Genomic DNA, 17,328 nt, shown 5'->3' on the forward strand with positions numbered 1-17,328 from the left:
TTAATAAAGAGACAAATGTTTTTGAGGTGATAGCTTGTGATTGCCCCTTGCTTCTCAGAGAAAGTTGCCCCAACACAAAAGCCAGGACCTCACTCCCACCAAGGAGTATTTCAGGTTGTAGCTCATGCTATGACCCTGTTGATCATTATCTCATACTCTGAACACAACCACCTTCCCCCACCGACCCCATGACCTCTACCTGGTTGTGACCTTCTCAGATGCTTTCTCTCTTTTTGATCTAGCCCAGAACTCCTCCTCCAGGTAGCCTTCCTGAATTCCTCCAGATGAGTTAATTGACCTAGCAGCACTTTAGGTCTAAGAGGGTGCAATTTTTTTTATACCGCTTACTCCTTGGAAGAAAAGTTATGACCAACCTAGATAGCATATTCAAAAGCAGAGACATTACTTTGCCAACAAAGGTCTGTCTAGTCAAGGCTATGGTTTTTCCAGTGGTCGTGTATGGATGTGAGAGTTGGACTGTGAAGAAAACTGAGCACCAAAGAATTGATGCTTTTGAACTGTGGTGTTGGAGAAGACTCTTGAGGGTCCCTTGGATCCAACTAGTCCATTCTGAAGGAGATCAGCCCTGGGATTTCTTTGGAAGGAATGATGCTAAAGCTGAAACTCCAGTACTTTAGCCACCTCATGTGAAGAGTTGACTCATTGGAAAAGACTCTGATGCTGGGAGGGATTGGGGGCAGGAGGAGAAGGGGATGACAGAGGATGAGATGGCTGGATGGCATCACTGACTCGATGGATGTGAGTCTGAGTGAACTCCGGGAGTTGGTGATGGACAGGGAGGCCTGGCGTGCTGCGATTCATGGGGTCCCAAAGAGTCGGACACGACTGAGCGACTGAACTGAACTGAACTGAATAACTATTGAAGTTTATCCATTTTAATGTATCCTTTCCTACCCTGGGGGCAGTAACTGAATCTCTCTCTTTTTAAAAAAAAGATTGAAGTATAGTTGAAGGAATTAAATCTTAATCATCAGTATATCCACATTTCTCACTCGAGGTCTAGAATGAGCTCTGTCTAAAAAGCATCCTGCTTCCCCAGGGTGTAACATGAACACACACTGAAACATACATGCACTTGTTGTGAGAGAGTTTTAGAAGACTCTCTAGGGACACCTAAGAAAGGAATTTAATGTATATTTTCCCAAAGTTATATTAATATATCTATATTTTAAAAAAGATGTCAAGGATTTTCAGAGAATCAGAATTTTTGGAGATGGGAGGGTCCAGTTCCTTCATCTTACAGAGAGGAACATGGGGCTCAGAGGGGCTACGTGACTGTAGAAATTACATAGAGTGGAATGCATTTCTTGCAATGGTAACAGGGTTATGGAAAAAGCTGAGTTGTAATTCTTTCAATGAAATATCACCAATCAGGATTTTCAAGTCATGTTGCACATCAAGAAGTCCTCACCCTGCATTTCCCCCTGATCTCAGTCTTGACCTCAGGGTGTTCTCAGTGTTCTCAGAGAACACTGGCTTAGGGAAGACCTGGCCCCTTACCTCACCCAGATGAGTCATAGCCACTAGAGCAGTAAGGGCAGGTCACAGCTGACTAGAACTGGGCACAGCTGTGCCTATTTTTGCTCATCTCTGTTATATCTGCGCTTAAGACCTGAGGCCATAAGCAGATATAATAAAACCCTCTTGTAAAACACTTGTTTTTTTTATTTTTTATTTTATTTTTTTTTTAACTTTACAATATTGTATTGGTTTTGCCATACATCAACATGCATCCACCATGGGTGTACACGTGCTCCCCATCCTAAACCCCCCTCCCACACCCCTCCGCATACCATCCCTCTGGGTCATCCCAGTGCACCAGTCCCAAGCTTCCTGTATCCTGCATTGAACCTGGACTGGCAATTCATTTCTTATATGATATTATACATGTTTTAATGCCACTCTCCCAAATCATCCCCCCTCCCTCTCCCACAGAGTCCAAAAGACTGTTCTATACATCTGTGTCTCTTTTGCTGTGTCACATACAGGATTATCGTTACCATCTTTCTAAATTCCATATATATGTGTTAGTATACTGTATTGGTGTTTTTCTTTCTGGCTTACTTCACTCTGTATAATAGGCTCAAGTTTCATCCACTTCATTAGAACGGATTCAAATGTGTTCTTTTTAATGGCTGAGTAATACTCCATTGTGTATATGTACCACAGCTTTCTTATCCATTCATCTGCTGATGGACATCTAGGTTGCTTCCATGTCCTGGCTATTACAAACAGTGTTGCGGTGAACATTGGGGTACAAATATCTCTTTCAATTCTGGTTTCCTCAGTGTGTATGCCCAGCAGTGGCATTGCTGGGTGGTATGGCAGTTCAGACTTGGTATTTCTGTAATACAAATCATGATTCCCCAAACATATATATTTCAGTTCAGTTCAGTTGCTCAGTCGTATTCGACTCTTTGCCATCCCGTGAACTGCAGCAATCCAGGCTTTCCTGTCCATCACCAACTTCCAAATCTTACTCAAACTCATGTCCATGGAGTCAGTGATGTCATCCAACCATCTCATCCTCTGTCATCCCCTTCTTCTCCTGCCTTCAATCTTTCCCAGCATCAGGGTCTTTTCAGATGAGTCAGTCCTTCATATCAGGTGGCCAAAGTATTGGAGTTTCAGCTTCAGCATCAGTCCTTTCAATGAATATTCGGGACTGATCTCCTTTAGGATGGACTAGTTGGATCTCCTTGCTGTCCAAGGGACTCTCAAGAGTCTTCTCCAACACCACAGTTCAAAAGCATCAATTCTTCGGTGCTCAGCTTTCTTTAGAGTCCAACTCTCACATCCATACATGACTACTGGAAAAACCATAGTTTTGACTAGATGGACCTTTGTTGGCAAAGTAATGTCTCTGCTTTTTAATATGCTGTCTAAGTTGGTCCAAGGCAATGCCAAAGAATGCTCAAACCACCGCACAATTGCACTCATCTCACATGCTAGTAAAGTAATGCTCAAAATTCTCCAAGCCAGGCTTCAACAGTATGTGAACCGTGAACTTCCAGATATTCAAGCTGGTTTTAGAAAAGGCAGAGGAACCAGAGGTCAAGTTGCCAACATCCGCTGGATCATGGAAAAAGGAAGAGAGTTCCAGAAAGACATCTATTTCTGCTTTATTGACTATGCCAAAGCCTGACAGTGTGGATCACAATAAACTGTGGAAAATTCTGAAAGAGATGGGAATACCAGACCACCTGACCTGCCTCTTGAGAAATCTGTATGCAGGTCAGGAAGCAACAGCTAGAACTGGACATGGAACAACAGATGGTTCCAAATAGGAAAAAGAGTACGTCAAGGCTGTATATTGTCACCCTGCTTATTTAGCTTCTATGCAGAGTACATCATGAGAAACGCTGGGCTGGAAGAAGCACAAGCTGGAATCAAGATTGCTGGGAGAAATATCAATAACCTCAGCTATGCAGATGACGCCACCCTTATGGCAGAAAATGAAGAGGAACTAAAAAGCCTCTTGATGAAAGTGAAAGTGGAGAGTGAAAAAGTTGGCTTAAAACTCAACATTCAGAAAACGAAGACCATGGCATCTGGTCCCACCACTTCATGGGAAATAGTTGGGGAAACAGTGGAAACAGTGTCAGACTTTATTTTCTTGGGCTCCAAAATCAGTGCAGACGGTGATTGCAGCCATGAAATTAAAAGACGCTTACTCCTTGGAAGAAAAGTTATGACCAACCTAGACAGCATATTAAAAAGCAGAGACATTACTTTGCCAACAAAGGTCCATCTAGTCAAGACTATGGTTTTTCCAGTGGTCATGTATGGATGTGAGAGTTGGACTGTGAAGAAGGCTGAGCACAGAAGAACTGATGCTTTTGAACTGTGGTGTTGGAGAAGACTCTTTAGAGTCCTTTGGACTGCAAGGAGATCCAACTAGTCCATCCTAAAGGAGATCAGTCCTGGGTGTTCATTGGAAGGACTGATGCTAAAGCTGAAACTCCAGTGCTTTGGCCACCTCATGTGAAGAGTTGACTCATTGGAAAAGACTCTGATGCTGAGAGGGATTGGGGGCAGGAGAAGAAGGGGATGACAGAGGATGAGATGGCTGGATGGCATCACCAACTCGATGTACATGAGTTTGAATGAACTCCAGGAGTTGGTGATGGACAGGGAGGCCTGGCGTGCTGCGATTCATGGGGTCACAAAGAGTCAGATACGACTGAATGACTGAACTGAACTGAGATTGATCATAGCTTTTCTTCCAAGGAGCAGGTGCCTTTTAATTTCATGACTGCAGTCACCATATACAGTGATTTTGGAACTCCCAAAAATAAAGCCTGTCACTGTTTCCCCATCTATTTGCCATCAAGTGGTGGGACCAGATGCCATGATCTTAGTTTTCTGAATGTTGAGTTTTAAGCCAACTTTTTCACTCTCCTCTTTCACTTTCATCAGAGGCTCTTTAGTTCCTCTTCATTTTCTGCCATAAGGGTGGCGTCATTTGCATATCTGAGGTTATTGATATTTCTCCCAGCTTGATTCCAGCTTGTGCTTCATCCAGCCTAGCATTTTGCATGATGTACCCTGCATATAAGTTAAATAAGCGGGGTGACAATATACAGCCTTGACGTACTCCTTTCCTGATTTGGAACCAGTCTATTGTTTCATGCGTGGTTTAACTGTTGCTGCTTGATCTGCATATAGATTTCTCAGGAGGCAAGTAAGGTGGTCTGGTATTCCCATCTGTTTCAGAATTTTCCAGAGTTTGTTGTGATCCACACAGTCAAAGACTTTAGCGTAGTCAAGGAAGCAGAAGTAGATGTTTTTGTGGCATTCTCTTACTTTTTTTATGATCCAACAGATGTTGGCAATTTGATCTCTGGTTCCTCTGCCTTTTCTAAAACCAGCTTGAACATCTGGAAGTTCACGGTTCACATACTGTTGAAGCTTGGCTTGGAGAATTTTGAGCATTACTTTGCTAGTGTGTGAGATAAGTGCAATTGTCCAGTAGTTTGAACATTCTTTGGCATTGCCTTTCTTTGGGATTGGAATGAAAACTGACCTTTTCCAGTCCTGTGGCCATTGCTGAGTTTTCCAAATTTGCTAGCATATTGAGTGTGGCACTTTCACAGCATCATCTTTTAGGATTTGAAACAGCTCAACTGGAATTCCATAACCTCCACTAGCTTTGTTCATAGTGATGCTTCCTAAGACCCCTGACATAATTACCAGTAAACTCTCCTCCCATCTACCCAGTCATCTGTCCATTTGTCCATCCATCCATCTACTTACATACATGTCTCCATTCTCCCATCCATCCAGGTAACCAACAAACACCTATGGAACACCTATTTTCGTCCAGTAGTTATGCTAAGCAGTTTTTAATCTAATATATCACCATAGCTTCACACCCTGCTTGAAAGGTAGGTGACTCAGTTCAATCCCCATAGAAATGAACAAAATATATACGGATCCAAGCTGACTAAACAGGACAGTGGGTGCCTCCCAACTACTTGTCACAAAAGGAAGGGGCCTACTTTTTGTGAGCCCCAGATACGTGCTTGCCGCTTTCATAGATCTTATCTCACTGATTCTTCACAACCACTGTATAGATTTATTTTCATGTCCATTTTCTAGATGGGGAAATTGAGGCTCAGAGGGCTTCAGGGATGTGTAAGTGTACCTGAGCTACTTACTCAGTGGCAGAGTAATGTTCAAACCCAGATCTGCCTGAATAAATATAGGTCTCTTCCTTTTTCTCCTCTCCCCATGTGACTGCATCCTGGCCCAAGCCCCTCTAGGCACTGTCCTAGCTTTGACGAGTGCTGGGGTAGGCATCTCATGAGGGGAAGAGGAGCTGGTGAGGTCCCTGCCTTTCTCCCCTGGGGCTTCTGTGCTCCCCGTGCAGGTGAAAACCCCTGTAGGGATGCCTTTCCTGGGCTGAGGCTGCTGTGGTCCGTTCGGGAGGGCACTCCTGCAGTGAATGCAGTGTTCCAAAGAGCTTCTGAAGCCAGAGTGCCATTGTCACTGGAGCTAGAAGGTGATCTGGATCCTGATGTTTCTGCAGGAGGAGGGAAAGGGGTGAGTGAACAGTCAACAGCTGCTGAGCACAGACCATGTGGCCGGCACTGTGGGGGGAATGTCAAGTCCTTACCTATGGACGGAATTGACTCTTTGCTCTGCATGAATTACTTTCCCCCCAGATTTTTTTTTTCCAGATTTCTGTATAGCTCACTCCGTTGCCTCCTACAAGACTTTGCTCAAATGTCCCCTTCTCAGTGAAGCCTGTGTTGACCCATTCATTTAAAATAGAATCTGATAGAGTCAAGTACTTCCCCAAAGCCACTCAGTGATCAGCTGGGTCATGTCTAAAGGCCATGCACTTTCCATTCTGCTGCGCTGACTTCCTCTGTCGACATCCTTCATGATATATAATGTGAAGGCTCATATCTTCCTATTGTCCTGATAAGAAAAACAAGTATCAAGGCATGAAATGACTTATCCAAGGTCACATAGCAATACCTTGGTAGAACTGAGAGGCATAGACCCCTTTTCTCGCCTCTGTTTTTGCAAGATGCTTCTCTGGTCCTCTTTTCCATCTGAATGCCCGTCATTTTCCTTCATCACCATTCTCCAGGCCCAACCCCCACAATAGTTCTAGTGTGGGCAACACATATCTTTGACTTTTATGTTCCCTTCGAAAATGTAGTGTTATTTTCCATGCATATTGATTTTAAATTTACATAAAAGGCATGATTTACATAAATTGGGCTATGGGCCTCATTCTGGTTCTCATTTTATTTTTTCCCAATCGGCATTGCTTTTTAAAAAATGTACTTGTTTGGCTGCACCGGGTCTCTGTTGCTGCATGCAGTCTTCTCTAGCTGCCGTGAGCTAGGGCTACTCTCTAGCTGTGGTGCGTGGAGTCTCTCGTTTTGGTGGCTTCAGTGGTTGTGGCACAGGGGACTAGTTGCCCTGGGGCCTGTGGAATCTCCTGGACTAGGGATCCAACCCATGTCCTGTGCATTGGCGGGCAGATTCTCAACCACTGGGCCACCAGGGAAGTCCCAGCATTGCTTTTATGATGTAACCTTGTTGAAGTGTGTGTATCTGGCTCATTGATGCAAACATCTGCCTGGCTCACCTCCATCAGGTGAATCCACATTTTTCTTACCTGTTCCCCTGACAATGGACACTTAGGTTACTCCTAAGTGTAAGGACATTTAGGTTACTCCTAAAAAAACTCCTTTTTCTGCAAACAATGATTTGAGGAGAGGCTTCCAGATGTTCCCCTATGAACCAGTGTAAGAGTTTCCCTGGAATGTGTACCCAGGGAATAGCTAGGTCATAATCAGTGCTAGGTCATAAGCTACACCAAAACCTAACTGGGTGAAGAGCTGCCAAGTCAATTCTGGAATGGCCTCACCAAGCTACACACCCACCCATGGTTACAGGAGAGTTTCTATTTCCCCAAATCTTCACTCACACTTGGCATTGTCCAACTTTCAAGCTGCTGTTAAGTATAAAGTAAAATCTTGTTTTTAGTTTGAATTTCTCTCAGATTACTAATGGGCGGTATTCTCGGGCTTCCCTTGTGACTCAGCTGGTAAAGAATCTGCGGCAATGCGGGAGACATGGGTTCTATCCCTGGGTTGGGAAGATCCCTTGGAAAAGGGAAAGGCTACTCACTACAGTATTCTGGCCTGGAGAATTCCATGGACTGTATAGCCCATGGTATTGCAAAGAGCTGGACATGACTGAGCAACTTTCACTTTCTTTCTTTCTACTAATGGACTTGTAATCATGTTCTCTTTAGTCATTTGAGTTTGTTAATTGCTCAGTCATGTCCAAGTCTTTGTGACCACATGGACTGTACCTGCCAGGCTCCTCTGTCATGTAATTCTCCAAGCAAGAATACTGAAGTGGGTAGCCATTCCCTTCTCCAGGGTATCTTCCCAACGCAGGGAAGTTTGCATTGCAGGCAGACTCTTTATTGTCTGAGCCACCAGAGAAGCCCATTCATTTGAGTTTTAATGCAGATAATTCCAAGTCCAAAGAATACACAGTGTCATATAGTGATCAGTAAAGTAGCCTCAGGGTCCATATGAAGTGAAGTGAAAGTCGTTCAGTTGTGTCTGACTCTTTGCGACCCCATGGACTATACAGTCCATGGAATTCTCCAGGCCAGAATACTGGAGTGGGTAACCTTTCCCTTCTCTAGGGGATCTTCCCAACCCAGGGATCGAACCCAGGTCTTCTGCATTGCAGGTGGATTCTTTACCAGCTGAGCCACAAGGGAAGTCCTTGTGGGGTCCACATGGCCAGGGTTCAATTTCTGCCTCTGTTTCTTCATCTGTAAGATGGGAATAATTTTACTGTGAATGTAATAGTGTGATTTTGGGATTTAAAGCTGCTTAAAACAGTGCTTGGCACAAAATAAATACTTAGTAAAGGCTATGTCCTTCCCTGATAGAGTGTGTCGTTCTCCACAGTCTCCTTTTCTACTCTAGCCCACAACCCCTTCTCCCTGGCTCCTTTTCATGAAGTTCATATTGCATATTCATATGAATTTTCCTTAGAACTGTGAAACTGTGAAAAAGAGTATTAAAAACAAGGGCCAATATGGAGTCACTTATGCTAAACCCCAAGTCACCAAACCAAGACCTAATACCTAACTTGATTGCAGTTTTAGCATCTCCCAGTAATGGAATCTTAAACCAGTCCATCTGAAATCACCTAATTAGCAAAGTCATCAGCCTCATATACCCCTGCCTTCCCTGGCTCCTAAAGGAAGATGAACTTGCCACTACCAGTCAGTTTTTTGTTAGTAAAACTTACTTGTCCTCACTCCCTTTTACCAATAAAAATCTTTCATTTTGTACTGCTCCTTTTTGCCCATTAGATGGAACGTTGCCTGACTCATGAATTATTGAATAAAGCTAATAAGATCTTTAAAATCTACTTAGTTAAATTTTGTTTTTTAACAAGAACAGAGTGTGATTAGTCTGACTTTCTTTTTATATAGATTCCCGTTCATTCTAAAATACATTCAAAGATTTTTTTTTTTTGGTCCAATAAAAGTTTTCACATATTTGTTAATGAACCACATAGACCGCTAGTAAGGAAACATGAACCATGAGGAGCCAAGCAATCCGTCTGTCCCATAAGCTGTTCAGACAGTTGTGATATGCTCAATACCATGATTTGGTTAGTTAACATGCAAGTGACCTTAACACAGCATAAACGTGTGCCACTTCATACGTGAGGCTTCTTATAGACCCAGCTAGGTTCTTCTCCTGTGTCTTCTCTTGGAGTTGTACTTGGTATTATTACCAGTTTTCATTCAAATCCATTGAGGAATGGGATGATTCTACTTTTGTTTTCTGGCCAGGAATCGCTTGATCCTGAAAGTCTTGTGAGAAGACATGGTGAAGAGCAAATTAAATAGTACACAGGATGGCAGAGAAGAGAAAAGAGGAGCTCAGAGAGGTTTTTAAGAAGAACTCCCACATACATGAGTCAGGGGTTTTGGCCTTTGGAAGGAAATGATGAATCAGTTCCTTAAAAGAAAGGATGGGGCATTAAAGGACACTATCAACAGAGTTAAAAGGCAACCCATGAGAATTGCCTGGTGGTCCAGTGGTTGAGACTCTGTGCTCCTAACGCAGGGGGCCCTGGTTTGATCCCTGGTTCCACATGCAATTAAGAGTTCAAATGCCACAACTAACAGATCCTGCGTGCCGTAAGTATGAATAAAAGAACCCAGGTGCCACAAGGACGATCGAAGATCCTGAGTGCTGCAACTGAGACCTGGTGCAGCCAAATAAATAAATATTTTTAAAAAATGAAAGTGACTCTTTTCACAGGGTCTGTCTTAAAAAAATAAAAGGCAACCCATTGAATGGGAGAAAATATTTTCAAATCACATATCTGATGATATGCAGTATATATAAAAAGCTTCTACAGCTCAACAATAAAAAACTAACAAGTCATTTAGGAGATGGGTAAAGGACTTAAATAGACATTTCTCCAAAGGAGATATACAGATGGCCAACACACAGATGAAAAAAATGCTCAGCATCACTAATCACCAGGAAATGCATATCTAAACCAAGATGACAGGAAAACAGAAGATAACAAGAGTTGGCAAGGCTGTGGAAAAATGGAATCCTTGTGCATTGCTGGTTGGAATGTAAAATAGCACAGTTGCTATGGCAAACAGCATGAAGTTCCTCAAAAACTTAAACACAGAATTACCTTATGACCTCGTAACTCCAATTCTGGGTTATTTACCCAAAGGAACTGAAAGCAGGAACTTTAATACTAAGGTTCATAGCAGCATTATTCAGAATCGCCAACCATGGAAGCAACCAAAGTGTCCATCGAGAGATGAATGGATAAACAAAATGCAGGTGTATACAAAACCAGAGGATATTATTCAGCCTTAAAAAGTATGCTACATGCTACAGTATGAATGAACCTCGAGGACATTACAATAAGTGAAATAAGCCAGTCACAAAAATATGAATACTGTTTTATTCCACTTGTATAAGGTGCTTAGGGCAGTAAATTTGTAGAAACAGAAAGTAAGAATGGTGGTTATCAGGGTTGGGGGAGAGGGGAATGGGGAGTGATCATTTGATGACTATGGAGGTTCAGTCTGGGAAGATAAAAAAGTTTTAGAGATGGATGGTGGTGATCATTGAACAACAGTGGAAATACACTTAATGCCACTAAGCTATACACTTAAAAATGGCTATGATAGTACATTTTATGTGAACACATACACACACATACCACTTGAGAAAATGGGAGGATTGGGTAGGAAGAAGTGGGGTGAAATGAGAGAAATTCAGACTTCCAAAGGAGCTTTTCTCACGGTGGGTTCATCATGCTCAAGGCGGGGTTGCCTGCCGTGGATTCAACAAACTCTGCTTGAGTTACTCTGTGTGAAAGGGCTGAGTCACTAAGATTCTATACACGTGATATTCTTGCAACATGTGACTATCTGAGGCAATGTGGTCTCGTGAAAAGAGAGTGAGTGTCCTTTCATTCCCAACTTTTAGTGATTGCCTTTCGGTAGCCTCTGCCATGTGCGGTGGGAGCAACAAAAGAAGTCTCTGCCCTCACACTGTAGCAAAATGGCAGGCGTGTTAAAAATGCAGTGGCGTGTTATGCTTGCTTTTCAGAGCTAAAGCCTGGTCATCCGGCTTGTGAGAGCCCACCGGGAGCATCTCTTCCCAGCTCTGTGCTCAGAGACGTCACATTGCTAGCTTGACTGGGTATTTACACCACAGAAATCAGCAAATGCTACACATCTTTTGAACCTCAGCTCTGTCACTGGCTGTGTAATCACTTAGGCGAATCACTTAGCCTCCCCAGCCTCAGTTTCCTTATTTGTAAAATGGCTATAGTAAACGTCGGTTCTTTTCTCTCTCCTAGGAAGAGAACAGTTTGACACTTAGGATGCATCGTTGCTTGCTCCTGGATGACAAGAGGCCTGTCTCTTTTCAGACTAACAGCTGAGACCTTACCTCACCCCCTCAATTGGCACCAATGCTGCCCCAGACTGAGGGTTGTCCACAGAGGGCAGTAACTTACAGTGCCCGTGGGGTACACATTTATTATGTACCCAGTGGGCACTAAGGAGCGTGGGGGGAGACTAGTAATGGAGGAGATGATAACTGCTTTGGTAGTTCATTGTCTCTTTATTTTTGGCTGTGCTGGGTCTGCGTTGCTGCGGGGGCTACTCTCTAGTTAGGGTTCATGGGCTTCTCATCACCGTGGCTTCTCCTGTGGCAGAATGCTGGCTCTAGGTGCGTGGGCTTCAGTCATTGTAGCACACGGCTGCAGCAGTCGTGGCACGTGGGCTCGATGGTGCGTGGGCTTCAGTAGTTGAGCCACAGGGGCTCATTAGTTGTGGCTTTCGGGCTGTAGAGCGTGCAGGTTTCAGCAGTCGTGGCGCATGGACTTAGTTGCTCTGCAGCATATGGAATCTTCCTGGACCAGGGTTTGAACACATGTCTCCTGCATTGGCAGGTGGATTCTTATCCACTGCATCACTAGAGAAGTCGCCGTTGTTTCTTTTTTTTTTAATACATTTTTTTAAAAAATTGAAGTATAGTTGATTTACAATGTTGTATTAGTTTCAGGTATACAGCAAAGTGATTCATATATATATATATAAAATATATATATATATAAAGTCTCCCAGTTCTGTCATCACTAGTGGTTTGGCCTTAGGTAACTGATCGCTCAAGTCTGAACTTCAGTTTCTCCAACTGTAAAAATGGAGATGATGACAACTATTGCACAGATGTGTTAGGTGGCAAGGGGGTTACAATGGAGACAATACCATTTGGCAATCTGTCAAGAACAATTATATGAACAATTATATGTGAGCACTGATATTGCCAGTTACCTAACATCTATTCTCTCCCTAGTCCAAAACAGAAGAACCCTATTTTATTTGAAGTAACGATGCATCCAGCTCAGAGATTACATTTCCAGGGCTTCCCTGGTGGTCCAGTGGTTGGGAATCCACCTGCCAATACAGGAGACACAGGTACAATCCCTGATCTGGGAGGATTCCCACATGCTACCTGGCAACTAGGCCCATGTGGCACAACTACTGAGACCATATGCTGCAACTACGGAAGTTCTCGGGCTTCCCTGGTGGCTCAGTTGGTAAAGAATCTACCTGCAATGCAGGAGACCCCGGTTCGATCCCTGGGTCGAGAAGATCCCCTGGAGAAGGGAAAGGCTACCCAGTCCAGTGTTCTGGCCTAGATAATTCCATGGACTGTATAGTCCATGGGGTCACAAAGAGTCAGACACGACTGAGCGACTTTCACTTTCACTGCAGCTCTCGTGCCTAGAGCCCATGCTCTGAAGCCACTGCGATGAGAAGCCTGGTGCTGAAACTAGAGAGAGTAGACCCACTCGCCCCAACTAGAGAAAGCCAGAGACCAGCAGTGAAGACCCAGCACAGTCAAAAATAAATAAATAAATCTTGAAAAAAAAAAAGTAGTAAAAAAAGAAAAAAAAAAGACTACATTTCCATACTGCTACAGGCAGCCAGCCTTCTTTATTTTTTAAAAATTTGATTCTTTATTAGAACTCTTTAGAACCAGCCTTCTGACTAGGTTTCAGCCAATGAGGTGTCAGTGGAAGAGTTGAAAGGACTTCTGGAGACGTTACTTCAAGGGGTTGACTCAGTCAAGTGAGCCTCTTTTGCTTTTCCCTCCTTTCTCTTCATGCCTGGAATCTGATGCTCCAACAGCTGTATTTGGCCTTGAAGTGACCTTGAAAATGGAGCTCTTTGCCATGATGGCAGAACAGAATGATACGAAGGGCCTGGGTTCGTGATATTGGTGGCGTACTATTCCTGCCCTTTTCTGCCTACCTCTGGACCACTTTTATTTGATAAAGAAACACAATTGTCTCTTGTTTAAGCTTCTGTTGTTTTGGATTTTCTGTTACACGCAGCTAAATCTAACCTGTATGAATACTGTTGAACGGAGCTGCGGGAGACACGAGGGGAGAGGGACCATCTCGTATGGAGCACTTGCCTTGGGCTCAGATGGTTTACATATTTACGTGGTGTCAGGGTTCCCACTTGACTTCTCAGCATTTGACTTTGTTAAGCATTCCTTTCTTCTTAAAACTCTCATCCCCGGCTTCTGCGACCTCACATTTCCGTGGTGTTTGTGGGGTCTCTCTCTCTCCCTTTTGAGTTTATATGTGTTTTATTTTAGACAAACTACATGACGTATTTTTTTCCCCTCAAAAACAATGCCTCCACTTCAAACAAATCAGCATCAAAATAAATGAAGAGCTCAAGATGACATCAGTCCCAGTGTTTTGTGGATGAAAAGCAGCAGCTGGTCAGTTATGACAACAGGTGATGGTTCCAAAGTCACTGCCAAGTTTGTTAACATTTTCCCACTTGTAAGCCATCCTTAAAATCATATATGGGGGGGTCACACCATCCTCATGGTAGTTCAACAGAGAAACCATGCCATCTGGATTCATGTTTTCACTGATAAAAAATGGACAATTTTTTAAAATGTATTTATTTACTTATGTGATGTGCTGGGTCTTCACTGCAGTGGCTTCTCTTATTGCTGAGCACAGGCTGTAAATGCTCTGGCTTTAGTAGCTGCAGTTTGCAGGGTCTTGAGCTCCTACTGAGTAGTTGTGGCATGTGGGATCTTCCCGGAGCAGGGATTGAACCCGTGACCCTTGCATTGGTAGGTGGATTCTTAACCACTGGACCACCAGGCAAGTCCCAAGAACTGATAGGTTTTGAAGTCAGCAAGGATGTGCTTGATTTGCTCTGCAGCTCCTGTCATATAAAAGGTTTTACTTTTTCTGGTCTCTGTTCTTCAAGTTTCCCTTTGATTCAGTCAGTTCAGTTCAGTCGCTCAGTCGTGTCCAACTCTTTGATTGACTTCATGTCATCTTTGACGTACTTCTTGTGGGCTTCTTTCGTAAAGGTGGTTTCCTGCAAGTGATGGTTCATGACAATAGTGACGTGAGTCATTACTTTTCTTTCAGTACCTTAGCCTTCCAAGCCTTCAGTGAAAGCATTTCCACCAATGAGTGATTCATCAGTGTTACTTTTGTCCTGTTGATCACCTTCCCCTTCATCTCCAGACTCAGCCCTCTGCGACCTCCCAGATCTTGTAAATACTGGAGAACATCTCATGAGGGCTGATGTGGTCCTGGTAGATGATCATGATGGCAACTGGAGGGACATGACTTTGGTGCTAGCTTCCTAGGAGCCTGGAGCTCAGAGTAAGCACTGTGCGTTGGCAGGTAGATTCTTAACCACTGGACCACCAGGCAAGTCCCAAGAACTGATAGGTTTTGAAGTTAGCAAGGATGTGCTTGGGGAGGGGGGGATGGGAGGAGAAAAGTGTGGGATCTCTTTTGATTATCAAGTGACAGAAACTTTGACTTCTACTGGCTTCAACAACATCAAAAGAAGAGCCCAGGATTACATGTTTTGACCCAGTTGAATAGAGGGATTCAAACAATAGTATAGAGACAAAAGCGACATTTAAAATACTTAACAATTGGCATTGTGTTGTCACTGAACAGATGTCAGAGGAGGTGTCCTGGAAGTCTCCTGCTGGACCAAGCATTAACTCTTTAGTTACTGGATCATAGGGAAGTTCAGGGGTTCCAGAAAGGTGACTAGGAGAAAGTGGGGGAATGATTCCTATCCCCAGGTGGTTCTGGAAAACATTTACTTCCCAACAGAAATATTTCAACAATAATCAGCCATTCCAATGAATACCAGATAAATAACAGCCCTGTGTTAGGACCTGGTTCGATTCAGTTCAGTTCAGTTGCTCAGTTGTGTCTGACTCTTTGTGAGCCCATGGACTGCAGCCCACCAGGCTTCCTTGTCCATCACCAACTCCCAGAGCTTGCTCAAACTCATGTCCATTGAGTTGGTGATGTCATCCAACCATCTCGTCCTCTGTTGTCCCTTTCTCCTCGTGTCTTCAATCTTTCCAAGCACCAGAGTCTTTTCCAATGAGTCAGTTCTTCGCATCGGGTGGCCAAAGTATTGGAGCTTCAGCTTCAGCATCAGTCCTTCCAATGAATGTTCAGGACTGATTTCCTTGAGGATTAACTGTTTGATCTCCTTGCAGTCCAAGGAACTCTCAAGAGTCTCCTCCAATACCACAGTTCAAAAGCATCGATTCTTCAGTGCTCAGCTTTATTTATGGTCCAACTCTCATATCCATACATGACTACTGGAAAAACCATGGCTTTGACAAGACAGATCTGGTTACTCTTTTTTCTTTTTTTCTATCTCTCAGCTGTACTATCCCATATAGACTATGTTCTCAGATAGTTTCTCTTCCCTGGCTGAGGGATGGCTGCCCAATGACTCCCAGGGCTATGTTCTTCCTCATTCACATTCAGCAAAGAGAAGTGAGGCTCTTTCCCCAGCAACCTTAGCATGAAGTCTGAGATTTGCTCTGATGGAGCTGGATGAGATCATATGCACAATCTTGATTGATGAATGTGGCTTGGGGAGGCTTGGAAGGGGAGACTGGCTTAGGCAAGGTCTCCTACTCCACCACTGGAGCCTCAGCTTAGAGATAGCTTCCTTGGAGTAGGTAGGCTTAGAGTGGGGCTGCTATCCCCCAGAGAAAAACTCAGAAGAAGAGGGGGCATGTAACATGTAATGGCTTGTTACAGCAGTAACAGGAAACTGCAAACACAGTGGTTTCAAACAACACAAATTATTCTGTTATAGTTCTGGAGGTCAGAAGTCTGAACTGAGACTTCGAGGCTGAGATCAAGGTGTTGGCAGAGTTGTGTTCCTTCAGGAGGTTCTGGGGCGAATCCCTTCCCTTCCTTTTTCTAGCTCCTGGAGACTCCCTACTTTCCTTGGCTCATGGTCATATCACTCCCACTTCTGGTTCTGTTGTTACATTTCTTTCTCTGACTCTGACCCTCCTTCCGCCCTTACATAAGGACCCCGTGATTTCACTGGAGCCATCTGGATAATCTAGGGTAACTTCCCCATTTAAAAATCCCTGACTTAAATATCTGCAAAGTTCCTTTTACCAAGTAAGGTAACATATTCACAGAGTCCAGGGATTAGAACGTGGACATCTTTGGGCCAGAGGAACAGGGTGAGAGGTAGACATTATTCTGCCTATTACCTAGTGGATCCTGGATGGTAAAGGTAACAAGTGTCTATTATCTCCTTTGCCTGCCACCTCTCTGACTACTCTTTCCTGTCTTTTGTAGATCTATCCTCTTTTACCTGACTTTGAATATTGGTTCTCAGCTTTCAGCTCTAGACCTCTTCTATCCTTGCTGCATATTCTCTCCCCAGGCAAGCTCACTGAGTCCAGGGCATGATTACCAGCTATGGTTACATATTCACATCTCCAGCTCAAATATCTCTGAGTCCAGACCAGTATATCTAAATGTCCATTTAACACCTCCACTGGGCTGTCTCAATGGCCCACCAAATTCAAGATGTCTAAAACCTTGCCAAATCCAGCCCTAAGTCAGTAACTGGAACCACCAACCCTCCAGTTATGGGAGTCAGAAACTTAGACAATCATTCTTAATTCCTCCTCCCAATCCAATCCTTAACTGAGTCTTTTCGTTTTCTTTAATACATGTTATCTACTTCTTTGACTGCAAGGTCTTGTCACATCTGCACTGCAGCATGTGGGATCTTTTAGTTGCGACAATTTTACTCTCAGTTCTGGCATGTGGGATCTAGTTCCTTGACCAGGGATTGAACTCAGGCCCTCTGCATTGGGAGTGCAGATTTTAGTCAGTGGACCACCAGGGAAGTCC

At 43.7% G+C, this 17,328-nt stretch overlaps 1 protein-coding gene and 2 pseudogenes across 1 annotated transcript in view; 1 reads left to right on the plus strand and 2 right to left on the minus strand.

Moving 5' to 3' along the window:
- EYA3 (EYA transcriptional coactivator and phosphatase 3) overlaps window positions 1–17,328 on the plus strand; it is a 188,334-nt gene that overhangs the window by 27,356 nt on the left and 143,650 nt on the right. The gene's annotated exons all lie outside the window — the stretch shown is intronic.
- LOC132343446 (large ribosomal subunit protein eL39-like) lies at window positions 9,257–9,511 on the minus strand (annotated as a pseudogene).
- On the minus strand, window positions 13,064–15,143 carry LOC132343447 (translationally-controlled tumor protein-like; annotated as a pseudogene).

This window comes from Bos taurus, chromosome 2 (assembly GCF_002263795.3).
Source record: "Bos taurus isolate L1 Dominette 01449 registration number 42190680 breed Hereford chromosome 2, ARS-UCD2.0, whole genome shotgun sequence".
Lineage (NCBI taxonomy): Eukaryota > Metazoa > Chordata > Mammalia > Artiodactyla > Bovidae > Bos > Bos taurus.